The following is a 24,697-nucleotide window of genomic DNA, read 5'->3' as shown; positions in this document are numbered from 1 at the left end:
TTTGTGTTGTTAATTGATTTGAATGATAAATATATACAAACATTTGCATAAAGCAAGCATATTTGCCCACTCCCATGTTGATAAGAGTATTAAATAGTTGACAAATCTCCCTTTGAGGTACATTTTGAACTGATAACAAATGTGTGATTAGTTTGCGATTAATTGTGATTAATCATGGACAATCATGCGATCAAATATTTTAATCGATTGACAGCCCTAGTATATAAATTGATAAGGAGCAGGGAAATCACAACAGGTATGGCTGGAACAAAACTGCACAACATTGGCAACATGATAAACTGGAGGAGAGCAGGTGAGCTGGTTACATACACTGAAGGACAGATGAGATAATGGATGCAGGTGTGTCAGCAGGTGGGGATGATTTGGGAATGTGAACAGGTGAGTGCATGGTGGATGTGGGAGTCAGGTGACCAGGATTGGTTGGAGGACATCTGGTGGACAGGTAGAGAATCGCAGGTCTGCTCTTCCTCCTATGCCTCTGCCTTTTTTTCCCAAAACAGACACTAAGGTGTCCTTGTTCATCAATCTATCTATTTATTTAATATTCCAAGAAACATCCAAAATAAAAGCCTACACTAAAATCACTTCCTGTAAAATTCCTTTGGACTGTGGGGAGGAAAAATATTCAATGACTGAACCACATTCAATTAGGAACCGATCTGGATGAAGCTAACTGCATTTAGGAGTAATCTTACCGGAAGTTCATATAGTGGTATTTCAAAATAAAGGCATAAAAGCACCATATCACGAAAGGCACTGATAAACATGATCATGACAGAAAATCAGATGCTAGGAGCTAAGAATGATGACAAATTCCTCAATTAAAGACTACCTTCAGTTCCCCCTGGCTTTAGATCTGACTTGTATCACATCATGCGGTGACGTTGACAGAGAAGAAGGAAAACCTGACTCCTTTAGAGTGAACTCATTCAGCCTTGGAACAAATGAACCTCTGCCTCATCTCTGCGACATTCAACAGAGAGCATCCGCTCAGCCAACTTCAAGGCTGGTGTTGCAGGATTTTTACATTCCTGTGCTCTGGACTAATCTGTTCAGCATCAGTTTGCTCTCTCCATGGTTTGTGTTCAATCATTAGGATTGTTAAATATTGTGTTACTTTGTGTTTTCCTCATTCATTAATACATGTGCTATAATAATGCCTCCATTTTGGTGTTTCAATTCAACTAAACATAGACTGTAGCGAATGCATATCCACATCCAGGCGCATCGTAGGCTTTATGGCTCTCTACAGATCTATTTATGTGCATTATTGCACTACTAGGTCTCAATTATATGTCACATATTTCACAGTAATGACTATTATCATTATATAGATGGATGCATTTTGCTTTTCTTTGGTTCATACTACTTTTCATAAAGCTGCATTTTCACACTGGGCTGCTTTTTTACACACTCATTCACATTTACATAACATGAGTCTTCTAATGCTGCATTCAAAGTGAAGTCAGTTCTATTTTACAGAAGGCTATATGACCCACAATTAAAAATAAATAAATATATATACTCTATTTTTGTGTGCTGTGGTTATTTTCAAAGTAATGACCAGATTTTCCAATTTCTGGCCATTTATTACCAGGGGACAGTAAGTTTCAATTTTAACATTGGTTATCTAATTATATGGCATGTCAGGCTATTACAAACTGAGACATTAAAAGCTGCAGAGGGTTGAAATGGAGCAAATATGATTAAAAATAGTTATTTTTATAAAATGGTCACTATATCCTGACAGTAGTGCATGAGACAGGTAATCTGAAAATGTGCCTCTGTGTCCTCCGGTGCTCCTAATGACATCTGCAAGGTTTCACAGATCGGAGGAAAACAACCAATCAGAGCCGAGCTGGAGCCTTGCCGTCTCTGAGCAGCTGTCAATCACTCGTGAACTCTGATCAAACGTTCAAACTAGGCAACGCTGATCAAATATGAATCAATATTCGGTTACTGTTATGCCTCAAATGTTTTCAGAAACATCTCATAGTGTACTGTTTAGCTGTAAAATGAGAAAGTTTGTGACCCGGAAGCCATATTGAGATCAGTTGAGGAAATACCAAGCACCACCCACCAGCTGGAGCACAGCCAATAGGAACGCTCTCTCTCTCTGAAATGACCCGTGATTGGTCAAAGTCTCCCATCACTAGATAGATAAACAGAGCCATGAGGAGGTGCAGAAGTCTAGTTTTCTCTCAGAACACTTGAATTACAATATGCTGAAAGGTTATTATGGAATTTTTGCCCAATGATGCCAAAAATATTCTGCCTACTGAAGCTTTAAAGGAGGATCCTCGAACATATAGTACAGTATGGCACGGAAACACAGCGACGACGTTCACATGTCCACCGACATTGAAAAATGTGTACAAAATCCGCTTGAGCATGTGCACATATGAATGTCTGTAGAGTCAATTTACATTTCATTTTACGTTGAATTCTATGTAATAACTCTACAAGCTGTGTCTGTTATTTAAACTGTGAAATCAGATTACATCTCAAGGTTCAGAGAGAGTTGACAGCTGGTTGAATCTGAAAGTGTCTTCAAAATTTAAATCAGCTGACAGTATTTTATTGAATGAAAAAATAATTAAGTTACTAAGGGGCCTCTCTCTTTCTCTCTCTCACTCTCTCTCTGTCTGGAATTTTTGCCCAATGATGCCAACAAATATTCTGCCTACTGCAGGTTTAATGACGTAAACACACATACACACACATACACATATTTTGACTGTGCTTCATCTACAGATTTGCAACAAATTCACCGTTTTTGAGTTGTATTTTGAAAGTATCCACCGGAAGTTCACCCTTTTATATTGTGACTACATTGACAGAAGTCACAGAGCACTCAGCTTCTCTCAGCCTCCCACACTTCACTTCACCTACAGTCAGTCCGCTGCAACACGAGCAACATATACATCTAGAAAAGTGATTTAAGAAACAAAAGTGAGCCTGGACAGAAGCCCAACTGGACGAGGGGAAAGTTGAGAACTCACCAGCTCAGTCTTTCTTTCTTTCTTTCTTTCTTTCAGTCTGTCTTGTTTCTCTCTCTACCTGAGGACACGGTGATGCTCTGTGGAGCTGGCCGTGCTCTGTGGACGGTAGGTGCGCTCCCTGCTGCGGAGGTGATGGACCGGGCTGGGAGATGAGCAGCGGGCGGTGTGGAGGTACCAGGGCCGCTAGAGGAGGTCTGGACGCTCAGGTAAGAAACTGCTTTTATAGTCATGTTTGCATCTGTTTGTCTGTGTTTGTTCTCTCTGAGCTTCAGAAGAGGTGGTTGATAGAACTTTCTGATGTAGTCTGTAGCTAACTGAGGGGTTTATTCTTCTTTTTCTTTTCCTTTCTGCGCTTCAAACACTGTTTTATTCTGGAGCAACTTTTTGAGGTGCTTCAGGACCTATAGTGTGATGGTGTGTGCGTGTGTGTGGTCCTCTTATCGCGACGTGGGAATAAAGTTAGATAAAAATAAACCGTTCCCTCTTTCTACAAGCAACTGCTGCTCTGTCGTATTTTAATCTGCAAAACGTTCACTGTGGTCTTCATTTATTATCTCATCTTCGTGTCATGGTGATCCATATATATAACTCATTACTTCATCATAACTCAACACGAGAATTCATCCACCTGCCATACATTGCAGATGTTGCTTATATAGATCCAATTTTATGAAATTCATTCACAGTGTGTACACTGTTTCACTGAAAGGTACTGATAGTTTCTATTATTATTTTTTATTCTATTATAGTATTTTATTATATATTTGTTTTGATTTATTCGTTGCTTTCTAGGGCTATAGGCACAATGATTGATTTAGTGATTTGATTTGATTATTTTGCTTGTTGATGTCTAGGAAAGACATTGGAAGAAGTGATAAGAAAGACTGAGCACAGAATATGAATCCATGGATGTTGTGCTTGTTACAGCTTCTTAGAGATAAAATAAACCGTTTCCTCTTTCAACAAGCAATGCTGGTCTGTCTTATTTTAATCTGCATGAAGTTCACTGTGGTCTTCATTCATTATCTCCTCTTCTTCGTGGTGTCATGGTGATCCATATAACTCATTATTACTTCATCAACATACTTCAACATAAAAATTCATCCACCTGCCATACATTGCAGATGTTGCTTATCCAATTTTATGAAATTCATTCACAGTGTGTACACTGTTTAATTTCTCTGAAACGCACTGATAGTTTCTATTATTATTTTTTATTCTATTATAGTATTTTATTATATATTTGTTAGTTACTTTCTGGGGCTATAGGCACAATGACAATAAACGTGATTTGATTTAATTATTTTGCTTGTTGATGTCTAGGACAGATGTATTTGTAGTTGTTTGAGACATTGGAAGAAGTGATAAGAAAGACAGAGCGCAGAATATGAATCCATGGATGTTGTGCTTGTTGCAGCTTCTTAGAGAGAACTTAGATCAAATAAACCGTTTCCTCTTTCTACAAGCAGCTGCTGGTCTGTCGTATTTTAATCTGCACGAAGTTCACCGTGGTCTTCATTCATTATCTCCTCTTTGTGTTGTCATGGTGATCCATATACTTTACTCCATTTCATTACTTCATCATAACTCAACATGAGAATTCATCCACCTGCCATACATTGCAGATGTTGCTTATATAGATCCAATTTTATGAAATTCATTCACAGTGTAGGCTACACTGTTTCACTTTTTAATTTCTTTGAAACGTACTGATAGTTTCTATTATTATTTTTTATTTTATTATAGTATTTTATTATATATTTGTTTTATATTTATGAGTTGCTTTCTGGGGCTATAGGCACAATGACAATAAACGTGATTTGATTTGATTATTTTGCTTGTTGATGTCTAGGACAGATAGGTGTATTTGTAGTTGTTTGAGACATTGGAAGAAGTGATAAGAAAGACGGAGCACAGAATATGAATCCATGGATGAAGTTCACTGTGGTCTTCATTCATTATCTCTTCTTCTTTGTGTTGTCATGGTGATCCATATAACTCATTACTTCATCATAATTAAACATAAGAATTCATCCACCTGCCATACATTGCAGATGTTGCTTGTATAGATCACATTTTATGAAATTCATTTAAAGGGTAGGCTACACTGTTTCACTTTTTAATTTCTTTGAAACGTACTGATAGTTTCTATTATTATTTTTTATTCTATTATAGTATTTTATTATAAATTTGTTTTATATTTATTAGTTGCTTTCTGGGGCTATAGGCACAATGACGATAAACGTGATTTGATTTGATTATTTTGCTTGTTGGTGTCTAGGACAGAGAGGGGGATTTGTAGTTGTTTGAGACATTGGAAGAAGTGATAAGAAAGACAGAGCACAGAATATGAATCCATGGATGAAGTTCACTGTGGTCTTCATTCATTATGTACTTGTCATGCCATGGTGATCCATAACTCACCATTATAAATCATCCACCTACCATACATGGCATATGTTGCTTATATAGACTAGTTTCAATTTTATGAAACTCATTCATTGTCAAACTGTTTAATTTACGTATCTGAAATGTACTGCTAGTTTCTGTTATTATTTATTCTATTATACGTAGTGTTTTATTATATATTTTTTCTATTTGTTAGTTGCTCTCTGGAGCTAGGCACACTGACAATAAAGGTGATTTGATTATTTTGCTTGTTGATGTCTAGGACAGATAGGTATATTTGTAGTTGTTTGAGACATTAGATGAAGTCATAAGAAAGACAGAACGCAGAATATGAATCCATGGATGTTGCGCTTGTTGCAGCTTCTTTGCTCATAGGGGTGTAAGAAAAATATCGAACAAGGCGAATATCGCAATATTATGTTTTGTGATACTGTATCAATTCTCAGAAACACTCTATTGGTTTTTAATTAATAGTTTACATGCAAAGATTAACTCAGTCAATATTTTAATTCATGCAAAGAGATGTGCCCTCTCAGTGTATGTGTCCTCTCAAAGTAGTGCCATGAAGTTGGATGTTATAGTTACTGTGATAAATGCAAATCTTCAATATATTGCAATATATCGCAATGCATTGAATCGTAACCCCTGTATCATGATACGTATCGTGTCACCTTAGTCTTGCCAATACACAGCCCTATTTGCTCATGGTGAATGATTTGATGACTTGAAATTTATTTATGAAAAGTTTGGAGTATGACAAATATCTTGTCTTTTTGTCCACTCTATCAATCATTCTCTCTCTCTCTCTCTCTCTCTCTGCAAAGCCATGAATAGGCAAATGCAGATGCTTATTGATATTAGTGTATCACTTTGGTATTTTTGTCTCGTGGCTTGTGTGTTGTGTGATATGAAGTGCTGCAGAAAGCTGGTTTACATGATTGGTGTAAATATTCTATTTTGTTGGATGATTGCTGAATGATGATTGCGTCATCATGACACAACAGGCGTTGTTTTCATCTGAAACTGGAGGGAATATTTTGTAATCCAACAAACACATTTCCTTTCTTTATCCCTAAATGTCTTGTTATCACTGCGTATAAAGACGTGCCAGACTGCGCTGGGTAATCATCTAGAATCGGCAGCCATTAGACAATCTCTGCCGCTTACTTTGCTGCTTACATTTGACATCTGCATAGAAGAATCATTACAGCGTAATGCAGCTGCAAGCACAGTCCCTGTAGTCTGCCTTTAGGGGCTGAGAGTGGCCCCGCGGTCATCATCAGTCAGTTTACAGTAGCCTATAGAGGCCACATTAGGCATTAATCAGTGTTATATAAGGGACTTATTTTGTGCGTTGCTGTAATACAGCAAAACTTATTACATCGAGATCATGAAATTATGATTCTGTGATCACAGAGCTGCAACCATTACTCAATTAAGTTGATCAGCAGAAAATTTACTTGCAACTCTTTTGATTTCAAACAAAAAAGTCAAGTGTTTTCTGGTTCAAGCTTTGCGAAATGTTCTTATTTGTTGTTGCTTTGTAATTATTGATAATAAACGGATTATCTTTGACAACAATCTGAATAGCTCACTGGGGCTGTGGGAAACAACTAATCAAGGAAACAATCAGCACATTAACTTGTGATGGCGTTACATGCAGCCCTATCTGAAAACAAAACTAGAATTTCCGCCTCGTGGTTGTATGCTTCCTGTTAGACATTTACTGTATGTGATATTGTCATAATTATAGGGCTGTCCGGAATACCATTTTTTTTGGCTTCGGTGAGAAAAATTTGAAGGTATTCGAAGCTTCGCTTTTACGAATCGGAAGGCTGACATGTTCTTCTGTCTGTCTCCATCTCCTCCGTTTCAGCGCCGCTGCTGCACTACTGTACACACAACAAAGAGAGAATAACTAATAATAATTACCGTTGAATATGAATAATGTTGTGGGATTATTCCTTATTTCATGGGCTATTTTGGGATTTATACATTATTATTACATACTTGTATATTAAAAAAAAGCATTCAAATAGGGATTTGGAGGTCGATTGCCATGGCAACGGTCGAAGCTTCGAAGCATTCGGGTCAGCCCTACATAATTAGCATATGAATTCTTGAGTCATGGCCAAATATGTGTTTTGTGAGGTCAAAGTGGCCTTTGACCTTTTCCCACCAAAATCTAATCAGTTCATCCTTGTGTCCAAGTGGACGTTTGTGCCAAATTTGAAGAAATTCCTTCCAGGTGTTCCTGAGATATGGTGTTCACAAGAATGGAAGGTACTTACAGCTGTCACCGGCATGGAGGCATAAAAATAATATTATTACACATTTGCCCTCTATGGCTTTCAGTATTTCAGGCGGTGTATTCAGGCTCTTCATATTTGTATGTATTATGTATGGGGCTTCACTGACAGGTTTCTCCTCTGACAAGTTGACCTGGACTCCATTTGAAAATTGTCTTGTGCTTTAAAAGGGGATGAGAGAGGCTGATGTGATTGGCCATTAGTGAAGCCTGTCCCACGAACAATGGATTTATTCCGTCTGTCCTCAGTTCCAGATCGTACACCTGGTTTGCAAAAACTGCCCCAAGTTGGTTCTTGTGTTTGCACCAGAGCCTTTTTTCTCCCTCCGTGTCCTTTCGCCCCCCTTCTGTGCTTTTGTCCACTCTCTAAGAAGTAATATCCTAAGTTGTCCCGCCCGAGGGCTCCATGGTTTCCTCAGACATCAGACCACTCTTTTGTAATGGTATGATGGCCGGAGATTTGATTTGTTTGGTCAGGATGGGTCGGCGCAACATACAGGGAACATTTACAAAGGACAGATATTGATTCACAGACGTTGGTCTTCAAACATGAAAGCAGACGAACTAAGCTAATGTCTTTTTTCCATTTACTTCTTCCTCCTGACACTATTGTCAAAAAGCTTCACTGACTAAACATTTTTTTCAATCGATAAACAGACAGAGACAGCAGGTTGTTGGGAAACAATGCTGGGCAAGTCTCATTCAGCAGCACTGTGGATGGGGCCTGTGGGGGGGGCGTAGTTGGAAGAAAGTGATTGCTTTGACCTATGACCTTTTGTGAGGGGTGCGACGAAATATCGTGCCACGAAATATCGCGGTATAAAAACATGACGATATGCATCGTCGAGACGAAAAACTGAATCGCGATATCAAGGCAGGGATTAAATTTTCGCTTGTTACATGCGTACAGTTTTTTCAAAATACACTTCCGGCTTCACGGGAAACAACTTGGTTCATTTTAGGCAACAAAACTGTTTAGGAAGACATCGTGGTTTGGGTTAAAATAACTCCGGAGGTAGCGTAAATTAAGTAAGGAAGTTACGTGACAGATGAATCAACGTTGACTTCTAGTTTCACACAGGGTACAAACATCGGCCTCCTGGGTTAAAGTCTGGTGTTTTTTGACCCGGTCATCCACCCCGACCTCCGGCGGTACTACAACGTCAGTGTCGGTCACGTGATGCCATTGGGCCCAAAAATACTGTTTTCCACAGACTTACATTGGGAAAGAGACATCTGTAAATCAGCGGATAACTTTTTTTTTAGGTAAATCAACTTCACAGTATGAACACTCTAATAACCCTTATTTAAATCATTAGGTCCTAAAAGTTGTAAAATGCACTAATAGCCGAATACAGAGTTATTTTCCTTCCTCTGTTCATGTGAATGAGACCCAGACCGAGGCTGGACCGCGGGCTGGGAGGCGGAGTTAAAGGAATCGCTACTGCGCCTGCTCTGTGGGACAAATGGATGCAGAAGATTTATCACTCGGCAGTCGAGCCATTATGGCTTCATGTGCCACTGAGCAGCTCTCATAGGAGTGAACGGTAGCCCGCCTACAGCGCTGTATCCAGTTCTCTTTAAACACCCATGTTGCATTATGTGGATTGCATACAAATTGATGTCATGGGATACATACAAATTACAATGCAATACTTTTCTTAGATATAGCTACGAACGGTGTATAAGAAAAGCCTATATGATCTCTCTGTTATTTATTCATGAGGGTCGGTTGAGCCTCCCATTCTCTCCTGCACACTGCATCACGTCCACTAACTATTTCATCGCAAGAAGCCACATTATTCGTCTTGTTGAGTCTGGAAATCTCAAGCCTTGGGCCAGGAACGGCAGAGATCCCAGCTCAATGTTCTTCAGGTTCAATTTTAATGGAGTCAGAAAGTCAACACAGGTTACTCAAATGAATCACATAATGCTGTACAAGTATTTTGCAAAAAGCAGAGTTTTCATCGTGTTTAATATCAACAGACACAAACACAACCAAAACCCGAGCAGGTCCGGACACGTCTGTCCGGACGCAACTGCCCGCGGTCTTTAGATCATAACCTTATATACTTGGAACAAAGAACTCACCTCCTATTTTCCTGTCATCGTAAATTGTAGTATTCCTCAATTCTACTGGTCTCTGTCTTACTAATCAGCATATGACCTCTGCCATACATATGACCTTGGTACCTCCTCTACCAGATTCCCTGTTTTGGGCCCCCTGCAGCTGCAAGGTTGCTTGGATCAGCATTGCATCACTAGAGCTGTGAGTTACAGTGGCCAGTGTGAGTATTACAGCACTGGGGTCAATACAGCAGCACTATGATTGTATGCTGTTTCAGTAGTAAAAACAGTGTTATAGGATTAATACTTTTATCATTGTTTATCACATTTTTATATAGTTTAAAAGGGATTGCTTCCACAGTCTCTTTGTTGTGAGTGACAGAAATAAAGTGGTGTACCGCATCTGTGTGTGTGTGTATGTTTTATATGCATGCGTGTTGAGAGAAGTTCTGCTCTATAAACACAATTGTTTATTTAATCAACATTGACCCAGACTGGTTTCTGACGCATGCTGTGGTCACATACACACACACACGTACAGTATAGTAACACACACACATTTTCAGAGCACATTAGGAGCAGATTGCCCCCGCCTGGTTAAACAGAGACATTTTATGTGTCAGCGAAAATCACATTAACTAATCTCTGTGTCTGATGCTGATGTCATCAATGTGAGAGGCCCCTGTGGCTAATTAATCCAGCAAATGGACACAGGCTGCACGCCTTACAGATGTTTTCAATCGCTGAGCTTTCTCTACGGAGGCAGTAAAGTTGAAGGTGAGGCACATTTCAGTCTCAAGCTCTCATGAGCACAAGCGCAGTTTGCGTTGGTTCAGGGGGCTCACTGAACCCCCTAGAAATGCATCTATATTTTTTATAATAACGCAGAACTAAGAATCTATTGTAATGATGAATAATATCGACCTTGTTGTGTCTTCATGACAACATAAGAAACCAACAAGATAAGAAGATAGATTTGTGGTCTTTTTATTTACTTATAGCCTAATAACATCGGACACTCTCTGTCCACATACTGTTCAATATTCTGTTACGTCATATAAACAAACCACTGACTTACTAGCTTCCGATGTTTGTGTTTTTTAAACAGAAAACACAGGTTTTATACTGCGATATTTACTGAAAATGACATACAATACAGCCAACAGTGGCCTAAGTAAGCTTTCAGGGGATCTCCCTCCAGCCTGTTGTCACCTTATTTAGGTTTCATTAGGTATCATATAGATAACTCCTCATTTCAACTTCACGAATCAGCTGTTCCTCATCCATTGCAGCGCTCTCAAAGCGAGCGACAGCAATAAATAGAAACAGCGTGTCTGACATATGTTCAGCTCAAACACGCACACAGTTAGGACATTCCAATAGAGAACAATGCAATCAAACTAATTTTGTCGCTTGCTCGCTTTGCATTCTGTTTGGAGGGTGTAATATGTATATGCACATCAGACCTCACTGTGTTGTGCACATTACATTCCCTCTAGATTTTTTATGTGAACCCCCAACCTTAAAGTTCAAACTGCGCCTATGCTCATGAGTAAAATAGCAAGGAGTTGTCATCGTGGTCGATAATGTGCAGTTAATACAAAGAATCACACACACACACCTGATAAAAGGATTATCACCATGTTTTCATACTAACATGGTGATAATCGGTGGTCAGGCGTTAAGAGAGAGAGAGGGGTGTAGGGGGAAATAGACTGCGTCCCAATACCATACTACATAGTCTATGTACTATGTTCTATGTTTTAGTTTTTGCATGGAGTATACAAGAAATTAATTTACATATACAGGAAATCATTAATCACAACACGATCATAACTTAAACTCAACAAAGAGGAAGCAATAGCTGTCCCAGTTCCACATACTAACTGGAAGCAGGTCTTGAGCAAGTACAGTGTGTTCATGCTGAAAAAGTAGATGCCCTCGTTGATTTGGAGTCGTGTTTCTGTCCACCTGATTAATGTAAGTCTAATATTCACTCTCTTTTAGCTCTGTTTTTGGTCTCCACCAACTTCTGAAAAAAATATCTGTCTCTTTAGCTGCTAAATGTTCCTCTATGTTCACCGGCTAGTCGCTAACTGTGTCTCTCTGCCGTTTCGGGCTGAGCAGGTAGTGTACAGAGGGCTTTTAGAGCTTTTTCACTGAAAACACAAAGGCTTGATGATGATCTTTGATTTCTTTTTCTTTGTGGTAGTTTACACCATATTCCACCTAAATCTGCATAGCTTGTGACTTTATGGTGACTCGCAATTCTCTCCGCTGGGCATAGCATATCAAAGACGGTGACAGGTTAACCTGCACTTGACCTACATGTGAGCAGTTTGATTGACAGCGAACACAGCGCCTTGGATAAAAGGGTCTGTCCTGCAGTGGTTTGACTGTAGTGGACCTTTGAAAACTAGAGCCAATGAAAATGTGGGACATCGTCTCAATATGTGGCATAAGGGACAAGGGATAAAAATGCTGTGCAGTCCCTCATAAAGTGGGACATCTGGTCACCCTATACTGTAATGAACTGAAACTCACTATAAAGCTCTGTAAAGCCGATGGGAGCAACCTCACATTGTTTTCACACGTCAGCTCGTGGTTATGGCGAATAAACTACGGTTATGTGAGTGAACTTGGTTGGGATTAGGGCATGATGGTGGTCACGGTTAATAAAAAAGTGAATGTTATTTGCAGTTCTGTGACAGGATGTCTTTCTTAGGGATACTGTGCCATTAAAAGCGTTGCTATTACCTGCCTGTTATCTGAACTCAGGTACAGACACTCTCAATAAAAGTATATGGCAAACAGCTTGCTAACTCCCAGCCACGAAGAGCACTTAACCAGACAGTAATTTGAAACGTGATCGCCTCTATCAGCTTTTATAAATATATACCGTGATGTTTATGCATGTGCCTGCAATGCCACGGTGTGTGTGCGTTCAATGATGACTATCTGGATGAATCTAATCAGTGAGTTTCTCTGACTGACGGTGAAACTGAAAAACCATGAATCAGTCCATCACATTCATTACGTACGTGTGTCATCCCTCACTCCACCACTCCCTCTTTCTCTGTCTGACTTTCAGTGTTCCTGGCCCGCATCTAAATCTCTTATCTCGACCATTTCACCCATGAATGACAATAATACTTCCTTTATACACCCTGTCTGATAAGGGAGTCAGTTAAACACACTCCCTTTGTTGTTCTGCTTTATGTCTTTCTTCCTCCCCTTCCCTTCCCTTCCCCTTTATTTCACTATCTCCTCAGACTGTACATTAACCATCCCTGTATCCACCACTACATCTCTTTCCGCTATACGCTCCCATTCCTTCTGCATCTGCAATGCTCGCTCTCAAATTGCCCCAGTCTTAATCTCCCTATAATTTCTCTCTTTCTTGAAGCGTAAAATTGAAGCTCTCTCGCCTCTGCCCCTCAGTGTATTGTATGTGGGTATGTGTGTCTGTGTGTGTGTGCATAAGTCCTCACCCGCACCCTTGACTTTCATTTGACCCCCCCCACTTGGAAGCTCCACAGTGTCCGAATGCTTCGTTCAGGTATGTTTGGACAAATTAGTATTCCGTCTACACTGAAAGATAAATGATGTCTGGTGAGCTTCATTAAGAATAAAGAATGTGTGAAGAGAGAGGAGAATGATAAAACAGAAAAAGAGGAGAGGAATATATGGAGAAGTGAGAAAAGTGCTGGACAGGAAATATAGCCACCAGAAAAAGAGGTTAATTTAATTTGACACTGGCTATAAGGTTTGTCAAGTAAGCACATATCTTGAGTGATTTATGCTAAAGCTCCGAAGTTCTTTTAAAAGTTGCTCCAACTGACTGTCTGGCGGAGTAAACATAATATTTAAAGTCATTCAGGTTATCAGCCGCACTGGCAGCATGGCTGTAGGGATGTTGGTTGATCCACCCATCCGGTCTCACTCCCAGCTTGTCAAATACCTCCGATTGGGCAGCGCCCCTCGGCATTGGAAACCGACGCACGGAGACACCCGTTAGCGACAGAATGTGACAAACTGGGCTTTCAACTAACTCCAATGTAAACCCACCCGTGGCGTTATTTGACTGCCGGATCAAGTGACGTAGTGTTAAAGGTCCCATATTGTAAAAAGTGAGATTTTCATGTCTTTTATATTATAATGCAGGTTTACGTGCTATATAAACACTGTTAAACTATCAAAACGTATGGAGATATACACACAATTGTGTGTTTAAAACAAGCCGTTAGGATTTCTGTCCATTTGTGATGTCACAAATCTACAATATTTATTTCAAAGTTTTAAACGTAAACATTCTAAATGTGTCTCAGTTTATTTCCTGTTGCAGTGTATGTAAATAACATCAGCTGACAGGATGTAACCCAAACTGGACCCAAACTGTTGCCTGGCAACGCAATTCTGTTGCAATTCCATTGAAATGCACTAAATCGGAGCATTTCAGACAGAGGGTAAATACAGATATATTCAGGCAGACAGTACAGAAAATAATGTGTTTTTTGAACATTACAGCATGTAAACATGTTCTAGTAGAAACACAAAATACAAGTATGAATCTGAAAATGAGAATGATATGGGACCTTTAATAGTGTGAGAATCCGTTCAGGTCAGGCGGGAAGGGTGGTGGATGTGTCAAACAAACACAAGACTTTTAACCAGGAGGCCGGTATTCGTGTTCCGTGTGAAACTAAAAGTAACGTTGACTTATTTTGTCACGTCAGTCTTTAGCCATAACACCCTTCACTGCGTAGGTTCGCTAATACCTTTTCTTGTATCTCTGCAGAAGCGTGTATTCTTGTTTAGCGTTAGTTTACCTCACTTGCAGTCGTACGTTTGAAAAATTAAAGAATTGCCAAGACAACAACATTTTATAACCGGTCCAAGTGAAATACATTCAAGAAATAATATTCATTTAACCTTTAAGCCTAAGTGGCTGAATTCAACGGAAGAGAAAGTGGTTTCCTGCTCTGAATGTGTGTGAGGGAAAGCGAGAGTACAGACAGCTTTTCCCACAGCGTTGTAGGTTTTTACTAAGTGCAGCAAATGGACCAAAGACATGCTGCGAGCAAAGCAAAGTGAAGCTGGCCAGCGATCCGCTGCCTCCGAGCTGATCCATTATACATGAAGCGCTAATGTGATCTACTGTACACAGCTGGGAGGGAAGACAGAGAAAGAGGAGGGAGGGAGGGAGTGAGATATGGGGAAGAAATATAGATGGGGTTTGTCTGTGATGTCTGTGAGTCAAACGAGACATTTTGACACCATCAACAAATCTGCTGTCGCTGCTGTTTCCTGACGGATGAATCCCAACTGACAATCGTGCTACTCCACTGACTCGTTAATCACTGTACATAAATGGACAGTAAAAAGTGTATGATGGATTAACTCACACTTTTTCAAACCCGTGTGGACACATAAAGTTTTTTTTTAGTGAACTCCATCTCTCAGATACTCACACACACGCCCACAATTTAAGGAATGACAGACATTACTGAGGATACGTCCAGGCTTGTCAGCGCTGAGATCACACTGGCAGACCGGTGGTGTCCCTCTGAGCTTTACTGAATGAGGTTTTGTCTGACTCGCGTGTACGTCCATGCATTCTTTGTAGTGCGTGCACGTGTGTGTGTGTGCTGTTATGTGGAAGACAGTATTTATAATTAGACAGGTGAACATTTACCCCCTAGGATATCACTTACCCCTCTATGTCTTTCACGCGACTCCCAACTAATGTTTTAGTCATGCTGCTCGTCTGTCGTCATGACTCCTGTTGTTGGGACAACCATTATCCCGGCTCTCTACGGGACAGCTGAAGTTTATCCCGGTGTCAGTCCACTCTGGCGCAAACTTCCCAATCCATTGTGTCAATGAGCTAATGTTGGCAGTGACAAATGAATGGTGAATTGACTAATTAATTAAAAAGTTGTAAAGTTTAACAACAACTTTCAGCACGCTGAGCTGTTTTAAGTACAGCAAGGGAAAACAGGGAATTCAGAAAAAACAACCAGGGATGCAGTGGCAAAATCATTTAAAACAATGATGAGACATGTAAACATGAAAAGTGACAAGACTAAACACAAACAGAACCCAGAACAATTGCATGTGCAGCAGTTAGAAACATTTATTTAGAGACATTTATTGTGGATTGCAATGAAATTTTGTACGGACATTCATGTTCCTCAGAGGATGAATCCTACTGACTTTTCATCTAACACCATGAGGTTCACGTTTTTGGTTTCTTGTGAAAAGTCTGGACAAAAAGTGGAAGGATCGCCATTAAATTTGGTTCACACATTCAAGTCCCTCTCAGGATGAGTTATAATGACTTGTTTTCTAGCGCCATCATCAGGTCAAACTTTCACTTCAATTTATGACCTTAAAGCTGTAGTGGGTAGAATTCGAGCAAATATGATTAAATCTGAAAAATAAATCAGGTGCCTCTTTGTCCTCGGTGCTCCTAATGGCATCTGCATGATTTCACAGACTGGAGAAAAACAACAAATCAGAGCCGAGATGGAGCCTGCCGTCTCTGAGCAGCTCACTCACAAACTCCGATCAAACGATCCATTTATTCATATGAGATATGAATCAATATTCTGTTTCTGTAATGCCTATTTCTCTCCTCCAATGTTTTCAGAAACATCTTGTAGTGTACTGTTTAGCTGTAAAATGAGAAAGTTTGTGACCCGGCAGCCATGTTGAGATCAGTTGAGGAAATACCAATCACCGCCCACCAGCTGGAGCAAACTTTCTCATTTTACAGGTAAACAGTACACTACAAGATGTTTCTGAAAACATTTGAGGTGAGAAATAGGCATTACAGTAACAGAATATTGATTCATATTTGATCAGCGCAGCCTGGTTTGACTGTTTGATTGGAGTTCACGAGTGATTGACAGCTGCCTCCGTTGAATGAACAGCCAATAGGAACGCTCTCTCTCTGAAATGACCTCTGATTGGTCAAAGTCTCCCGTCACGGGCTAGATTTTTTTAATAGTCTGAAAACAGAGCCATGAGGAGGTGCTGGAGTCTAGTTTTCTCTCAGAACACTTGAATTACAATATGCTGAAAGGTTGTTAAGGATTTTTTGCCCAATGATGCCAAAAATATTCTGCCTACTGCTGGTTTAATACCTCCAAAACGAATGACAATCCCATCAGCCTCAGCTGCAAACATGCTAAACTATGATGGTGATAATGGTAATCCTGCTAAACATCAGCATGTTGCCCGAGTATTTAGCTCAAAGCGTTGCTGTGCTTGAGTACAGCCTCACAGAACTGCCAACATGACTGTAGACTCTTCCAAGTAACTTCAGATTGATAGATTGTCCTTCAGTCTGGCACAGATCATAAAATTAGCCATCGATCACAGACAGACAAAATGAGGTTCTGGGCAACTAGTCCTCCAAATTAAACAACAAAATACATCATTTGTAACTGTCCTCCAGAATGACTGTATTGTATGTTTTCTGATCTGACACTGTGGGTAAGGTTTGGTTGGGTTTAGGCACAAAAACCTCTCCTCTCGCAGATTTCTGTTGATTCTTCTTTTTTTTTTATCATCATATTGACTTTTTATTGTAGAATATACAGTGTGATATGTTTGCTATTTGGTATATGGAAATGCATTAAAAAAAAAAAACATTTTACAAGGAGAGCAGGGAGACAAGCCTGGTTTTGTGCTAACATTATGTGCATTGGAATGAAATAGGTGTGGGTGGTGGATTTAGCATTTAGGAATCATGTTTTAAGATATATCACATATACCAGAGATATGCAAATGGCAATCGTGAAAAAAAAATGTTTAAAAAAATATTTCCACCAACCATTATTTCTCATCCAAAATGTTTTTTTGCCCAGCCCCAGATCTTTTGATTAAATCATTTTTGGGTGCTGTCTCTGTGAACAAGACTGGATGTGAGTCTTGCACACCTGATCAGGCGTAATCCCATCAAATCATAATTTCACCTGCTCATTTATGTGTTAATCCTCTGATTGAATACGGTTATTTAATGCAGCCTGCCATCAGAGCAGCGACACTGTGATTCATTGAGCAGTGAGTGTGACGGTGAGCAGAGTGGAGGCAGTGTGTGCACAGTCAGGCCTGTGACACTACAGGAAATTTATGAATGATTTCTCAGTTACAGACTGTAGTGCCATGAATATCTAACTGGATGAACACAGATAGCCCTACTGGTTAATTACAGTGATTTCTCCGTAGTTCCAGTTTCATTCTGGATTAGATGGAATTGAACTATAGCTGGAACTACACTTTTGTCACAATTTTTCAAATTGAAGTGTGAACAAAAGCTTACATAAATAAAATGCAATAGCTATTCAGTTACTATGGTTATCATAATTCAAATTTAAAAAATAATAAGTTAAAGGGGAACCGCTGGACGTAGGCACCGTGACGTCACCCATTGGTTTGTAGACTGCCATTTTGAAGCCTCGAATTCAGCGCTATCGGTCGTCGCCATCTTGTTTTTTTGCAACCAGAAGTGACACGAGAGGGCGGAGCTAAGTAGAACCGAACGCTGAATAAGACATTTTTAGGCGATCAAAAAGTTTATAATTAACTTCAATGAACTCAAAACACACTGTGAAAGGGTTAAAGTTGTAAGACGAAAACACGGACAACTCCCAGACCGGACAACGCCGTGGTAGCGACCTGTCAATCACAAGGTAGCTACGCCCTAAAGCATACCCTGCCTTATGGTCCATTTGACTCTAAATGGGACCATAATTTACTAAATGAACATCATGCTGTATTAAAGAAGACTTGAAACTAGTGATTGAGATCATAAACTCATGTTTACAGTGTTTACTGAGGTAATAAATCAAGTGGGAAGTAGACTCATTTTCTCATAGACTTCTATACAATCAGACTTCTTTTTGCAACCAGAGGAGTCGCCCCCTGCTGGCTATTAGACAGAATGCAAGGTTAAGGCACTTCCACATTGGCTTCACTTCTCAGACCTGGAGGTAGCCCACTGGTCTTGTCTTGTTTTACTTCCTGCCTGTGTGATTGTCTGCCCTGCCCTCACCTGTCCCTCGTTATCTCCCTCCTTTCCTCGTGTCCTTAGTCTCTGTGCTCCCCTTGTCTTTTGTCAGTTTGACGTTGTTGTCTTTCGTTGCTGCATGAGTTTTGTTTGCCCGTTATGTGTGTACTGTTACCTGCCTGCATCTTTAACTCTCAGTTTGTATTTGTAAGCCTTTTGTTTAATAAATCATTCAACTGCGCCAGTCAGCCTGCTTCTGTATGTTCAGTCTATTTGGGTCCCTCTTGCCTGTGCTGCTTCATCAGCCACTAAAGTACTTGGGCTCCTGCAAAGAGATAGAGAGTTGTATGAAGTCTTTTGTGGCTTCACAGGGAGCTGCATGTAATCTCAGAGTCAGCGTCGGTCGAGTCTGAAGATTACAAGTTTGGAAATGACAAAAGATATCATGATGTGGAGTTAGAAAGCAGTGAGTTTATCAGACCTCTGCAGCCCGCTCCTCATCTCTGTTTGAAGCTACGTAGCAGCTCGAGGCTACATCATCCGCTACTAGTATAACACACCCGAATTTCTGACTGAACCAAAGAGTAAAGAAGCAAAGAGGTGAAACTCCGGTGCTTTTTTGACAACAGCCGCTACATGGTGCTGCGGTAACGCTGTCGCCATTTTGGGTAAATCAACTTCGAAGTACGAAAACTTAAATAGCCCTCATTTAAATGATGTCCTAAAAGCTGTAAAATTCACTAATAGCCAAATCCAGAGTTATTTTCTTCGGCATAATGAGCATGTATCAGACCCAGTGTACTACACCTCCCTGCACGATTATATGTCGTATGCGGGTTCTGCCGGCCTCCTCTAGCTGTATGCGGCAGTAATAATGGATATATTGGCTGTAATTCATCACTTTTATTATCTTCTAATGCACCCATGGGCTGTATGCTGTAAGCCTGTACCGTGGGGGATGTATTAACGTCTTTGTTCCCAAACAACCGGCTATCGGCCAGTAGCTAGTAGCGCTAGCAGCATGACATAAACAGAGGCCCTGCTCACACCTGGTATTAACATGCAGGCGCAATGAGATCGGATCTTACAGACCACATTCAGAGGTGGTCTGTGCCGCATATGACCACGTTCTTTTAGCAGTGTGTACGCGAATGTGTCCTGGGCCACATTAAGGACCGCCTACTCATCTGATGTCCAGCTGGGATCCGCGGGATCACCTCGCCCCTCAGGTGAATAAACAGGCAGACACTGGCGCTTGTCAGCATGGAAACGGCCTCTGTGCTCTACTGTATGTAGATTAGGCACGCAAAGTGCATTATTATCATACTATCGGAGATGTGTCAGTGTTGTTGTTCCGCTGCTTTGCGCGGAGCTGACACCCGATCGCCCGCCCGCCTGTTCTCTCTCCTCCCTGCTCTCTGGAGCCACTGAAGACGCATGTGGAGGCGCATTTTAATGCCAGGTGTGAACAGACGTACTTAAAGCTGTCCACTTGTGATCGGATCACTGAGGACGCATGTTAATAACAGGTGTGAACAGGGCCAGAATTTAATGTAGTTGTGAGGTATTTACTAACACGCAGGGCAAAAGCACAGGACACAACCTCTTATACATCCATGGTCTGTGGTCTATTGGACATCCATTCTGGATCCTTGACATGTAAAAGATTGAGATTTTCTGGATTTTTCTTACTTCCATTTATTCCATCGATCACTTCCTCTGGGAAGCGGCCAGGTAAAAAGTTTAATAAATAAACAAGTAAGTTAATAGTTATAATAGTATACATATTTATAATTTTTTTTATTGTTCAACACAGGTCATTTCGGTAGAGACATTAAAATTCTGACAATAGAATAGAAATAATTTAGTTTTACTTTGTACGGTAGGCGGAAATTTTACCAGCGTCCAGTAGTCGCTTTCAGTACAAAGTGGCGGAGGTGTAGCTCTGCCGCTGGGCGTTGACATTGCAATGGTACGAACAATTGACTTTCACTTCTTATCACTATGTGTTCTTTGACTGAATTGTCGGCGGTCAAGTTGCATTGTGGGTGATGCAGGAGCCAGGTTTTGACAAGGGAGAAGAATGTGTTGAATAAAAAAGCTGATATCTCTGGTTCTGCTACATCAGTTTTATTTCTAGACCATACCAGACCAAAAACATCCATCACTGAAATGCACCAGACACTTCCAAACTTGTTAATTGCATGATCATTGCTGTCTACTTTCTTGACCGGATATTTGTACAATACATCAGTCTTCCAACCATATTCATTTTAGTCAATGGTCAGTTATAATTTATGTTGTCCTGAGAGGATCTGGGCTTGTTTACTATTCCTGATGGTTTCCAGGATTACTCAACTGTGGCCAAACAAAAACATGGAGATGGAAAAAGGAAGAACCATTATTAGTTAGAGGAAGTGGATTATATTTGGTTTATTTGAGGAACAAACAAGTGTAAAGAGAAATGGGGCATGTATGACAGGTTGGAATATTTGGGGATACTGTATTTTAATACACTTTTTATAAGTGTCTGTAAGAAATGTATTTTTAATGTCCTTGCTACCAAAAGCTTGACAGATTTAAGCAGATTAAAGTCTGATCCCCACTGTAGCTGCTCAGGTTGGGTTTCCACTACGTATGATTAAAGCGAAGACTCAGGTCACAGACCCATAGTGAGCAGTCAGGAACAGCAACACACAGAGCAGCGAGGACATTGATCCTTGAATAACTACAAGTCATCTAATTACAAACCTTAATCCCACTCTAAGTTTATTGTGAATTACATGTGTTAGTTTAACCTGCTCGGTCAAAACCTACAGAACAATCTCACCCAGATCAGCCGAACTACCGGCCTCAGCAGCACAGTTGACAGCATGAACATCGGTGTGTAAAGCGCCTGCCAAGCCCAGATCAATACGCTGTAGATTTAAAGCTTGGTGGATTAAGAGGGCTGATTAAGATCTCCAAGGGCTTCGTGCATGTTTGATCTCACAGCGTCCCAGCGCCACCATGTATTGACCTCTACTGTCACTGCAACCACAGGAACATGCAGACACTGTAAAATGAGTACACAGTGTCCCAAGACATTCATCCCGCAGTTTTAACGTCCTACTAAAAATCGACAGCATAAGACCAACAAGACCTCGTAGTGACCAAACAGTTAATCCACTCCTCTAAAGGTATAAGAAAAAAATCAAGTGACTTTCAAAGCCTACGGAGCCCAGATGGTGTTATGGAGAGAAACTCATTTGTGCTCCTGATTTATTAATTCATGCACACAAATGACTTAATGAGTGCTCTTGATTCACTATCATATTAAATATGAAGATGTTGTTGGCATCATTGGGCAAACAAATCCATAATAACCTCTCAGCATATTGTAATTCAAGTGTTCCGAGAGAAAACTAGACTCCAGCACCTCCTTTTGGCTCTGTTTACAGGCTTTAAAAAATCTTTGACTTTGACTTTGGTCAATCACAGGTCATTTCAGAGAGAGAGCGTTCCTGTTGGCTGTTGGGTCACACACTTTCTAATTTTACAGCTAAACAGTACACTACAAGATGTTTCTGAAAACATTTGAGGTGAGAAATAGGCATTACAGTAACAGAATATTGATTCATATTTGATCAGTGCTGCCTAGTTTGACCGTTTTATCAGAGTTTGTGAGTGATTGACAGCTGCCCAGAGATGGCAAGCTCCAGATCAGCTCTGATTGGTTGTTTTCCTCCGGTCTGTGAAATCTTGCAGATGCGATTGCTCCTAATCGTAGAACACCGGAGGACACAGAGGCACATGATTTTTTTTAGATTACCTGTCTCATGCACTACTGTCAGGATATATAATGATTGTTTTATAAAAATAACTTATTCTAATCATATTTGCTCCAATTCTACCCACTGCAGCTGGCTTCTCTGGCAACAACGCTACAGCCAGTTTGATCTCCTTTGAAATTTCCATTCCGTACCGGAACGTCTGTTTTTGTTTTGGCCGGTGTGATCCCATCTACTGCCCATTTCAACACCTCGTTGCCACATATGAAACAAATTGGCATACAAACACAGCCTTCTGCAGCCATAGAAGCAAGCAAACTAACTGGATCAACAGAGATAACGTGAACATTAGATTCTACCCGACCTGATAATCCTCGGCACATCTCTCTGAGGTCCGTGTGCAGCTGGGTTATCAAGGCAGCGAGTATTTGAGACACACAGCCGCTGAAATGATTCAGACTACTGCTGCTGGCCAGAGGCTAACGCGGCGTGTCTAGAAGGTAACCCTCAAATTGCGAAAAGGTGCGCTATCAGTCACACCGGAAGGGGCGGATGGGCCAAGGTGCCAATGTTTTGAATTTGGACTGCTGTTACCCGTTTTAAACACTATAGCTGTCAGTCCTACATATTGCTCTTTTAAAGTCTACGTCCAGTCCGTTACCCTGTAAAGTACGTTTAAGGGATGTCAAAGATAACACAAAGTTTATCCACATATCGCAATCTCTTCAAAATAAAACCTGAATTACATTAAGGTTATCCAAGATATGACACCTCTCAGGCTCTGTACACATCTGACAAACCCAGGGCATTAATTATCACACCAATTGAAGATGTGTAGTATTTATTTTAGATTAACTTTCAAGTTCCTCGACCAGCCCAGACTGTTTTAACCAAATGTCTTTGGTTTTCTCACTCCGCAAAAAACAGTAAAACAGGCAGAAGAGCTGAAACAGGGGCGAGTCTCCCACAGCCGAGAACACATGGTCAACATCAAGCTGTGAGAATAAACAATCATCCTATTCCAAAATAAGTCTGAAAACTCATCATCTACAGTAGGCACAGCAAGCTATGAGAAAAATCAAAAACAAACTGACAGCTGTTGTTGCCTGTTGGGATTTCCAATAATAAATAGGATATATACGTACATTTGCATAAAGCAAGCATATTTGCTCACTCCCATGTTAATAAGAGTATTAAATACTTGAGAAATCTCCCTTTAAGGTACATTTTGAGCGGATAAAAAATGTGATTGATTTGCAATTAATCACGATTAATCATGGACAATCATGTGATTAATCACGATTAAATATTTGAATCAATTGACAGCCTTGGTATTTTAATATCAAAATCCAATCATCTTTCTTCCTGTAAAACTAAATATATCGTGTGCTCACGTCAGCTACAACCACTATCAACCAATAATATCATGACATGACATGAATCGATCTGCAACTTTTAGCGACAAGGAAGAAGTGTGTATTGCGTTACATTCTAAGCCCGCCCACTTTAAAGCGATCGAATGCAAAGGATTTGATTCAATCCCTCTCGTAACTGTACACCGCTCAAATATTGTGTTTCACTGGGGAATACTCACTGTACAGAAGCTAAAGACGCTCTAACTTCTGCTTCACTGGGTCTATAACCTAGAAGAGTAGCTGGCTCCATGTGTGAAAAAGGCCAAAGAGGTTCTTGTTGTTTCAGGAGAGGCTGGTTTGAGTAATTGATTCATGAGTTTGAAGGCTTATCAGACGCCAGCACACTGCACGGTGGTTTATAATACTACGAAGACGGATTTTACAACTTTAAAGTTATCACACTCACACAGCGATCACAATGTAAACAGTATAAACACGCTGCCGTTCATGTTACAAAGTAAGTTATCAGGAATGTGCACTTACTATACACATATTTGAGTGTCCAACGCAGCACCTTGTCGGTTGACGTTGCTTTGTGTTGCAGCAAATGTTTAACCAGGCTCAACTGTTTAGTCGGATGACCCTGCGTTTTTTTGCCCCTGCCCTCTGAGTCGGCACCTCAACTGTGACAACACAATGGCCTCATTGAAATGAAAGAGGAGGCTGTGTTTCTTTCATGCGGCGTTACT

The 24,697-nt window shown here is 40.4% G+C and overlaps 1 protein-coding gene across 2 annotated transcripts in view; it reads left to right on the top strand.

Annotated features, from left to right (window-relative positions):
* The first annotated feature begins 2,904 nt into the window (after nt 1-2,904).
* gcgrb (glucagon receptor b) overlaps nt 2,905-24,697 on the top strand; it is a 59,475-nt gene continuing 37,682 nt past the window's right edge. For both annotated transcript variants that reach the window (XM_037763909.1, XM_037763908.1), the window contains exon 1: nt 2,905-3,229. The gene's annotated coding sequence lies outside the window, so the exon portion shown is untranslated. The remainder of the gene's footprint in view (nt 3,230-24,697) is intronic.

Source organism: Sebastes umbrosus, chromosome 3 (assembly GCF_015220745.1).
Source record: "Sebastes umbrosus isolate fSebUmb1 chromosome 3, fSebUmb1.pri, whole genome shotgun sequence".
Taxonomy (NCBI): domain Eukaryota; kingdom Metazoa; phylum Chordata; class Actinopteri; order Perciformes; family Sebastidae; genus Sebastes; species Sebastes umbrosus.
This window is presented reverse-complemented; position numbering and strand designations above follow the sequence as displayed.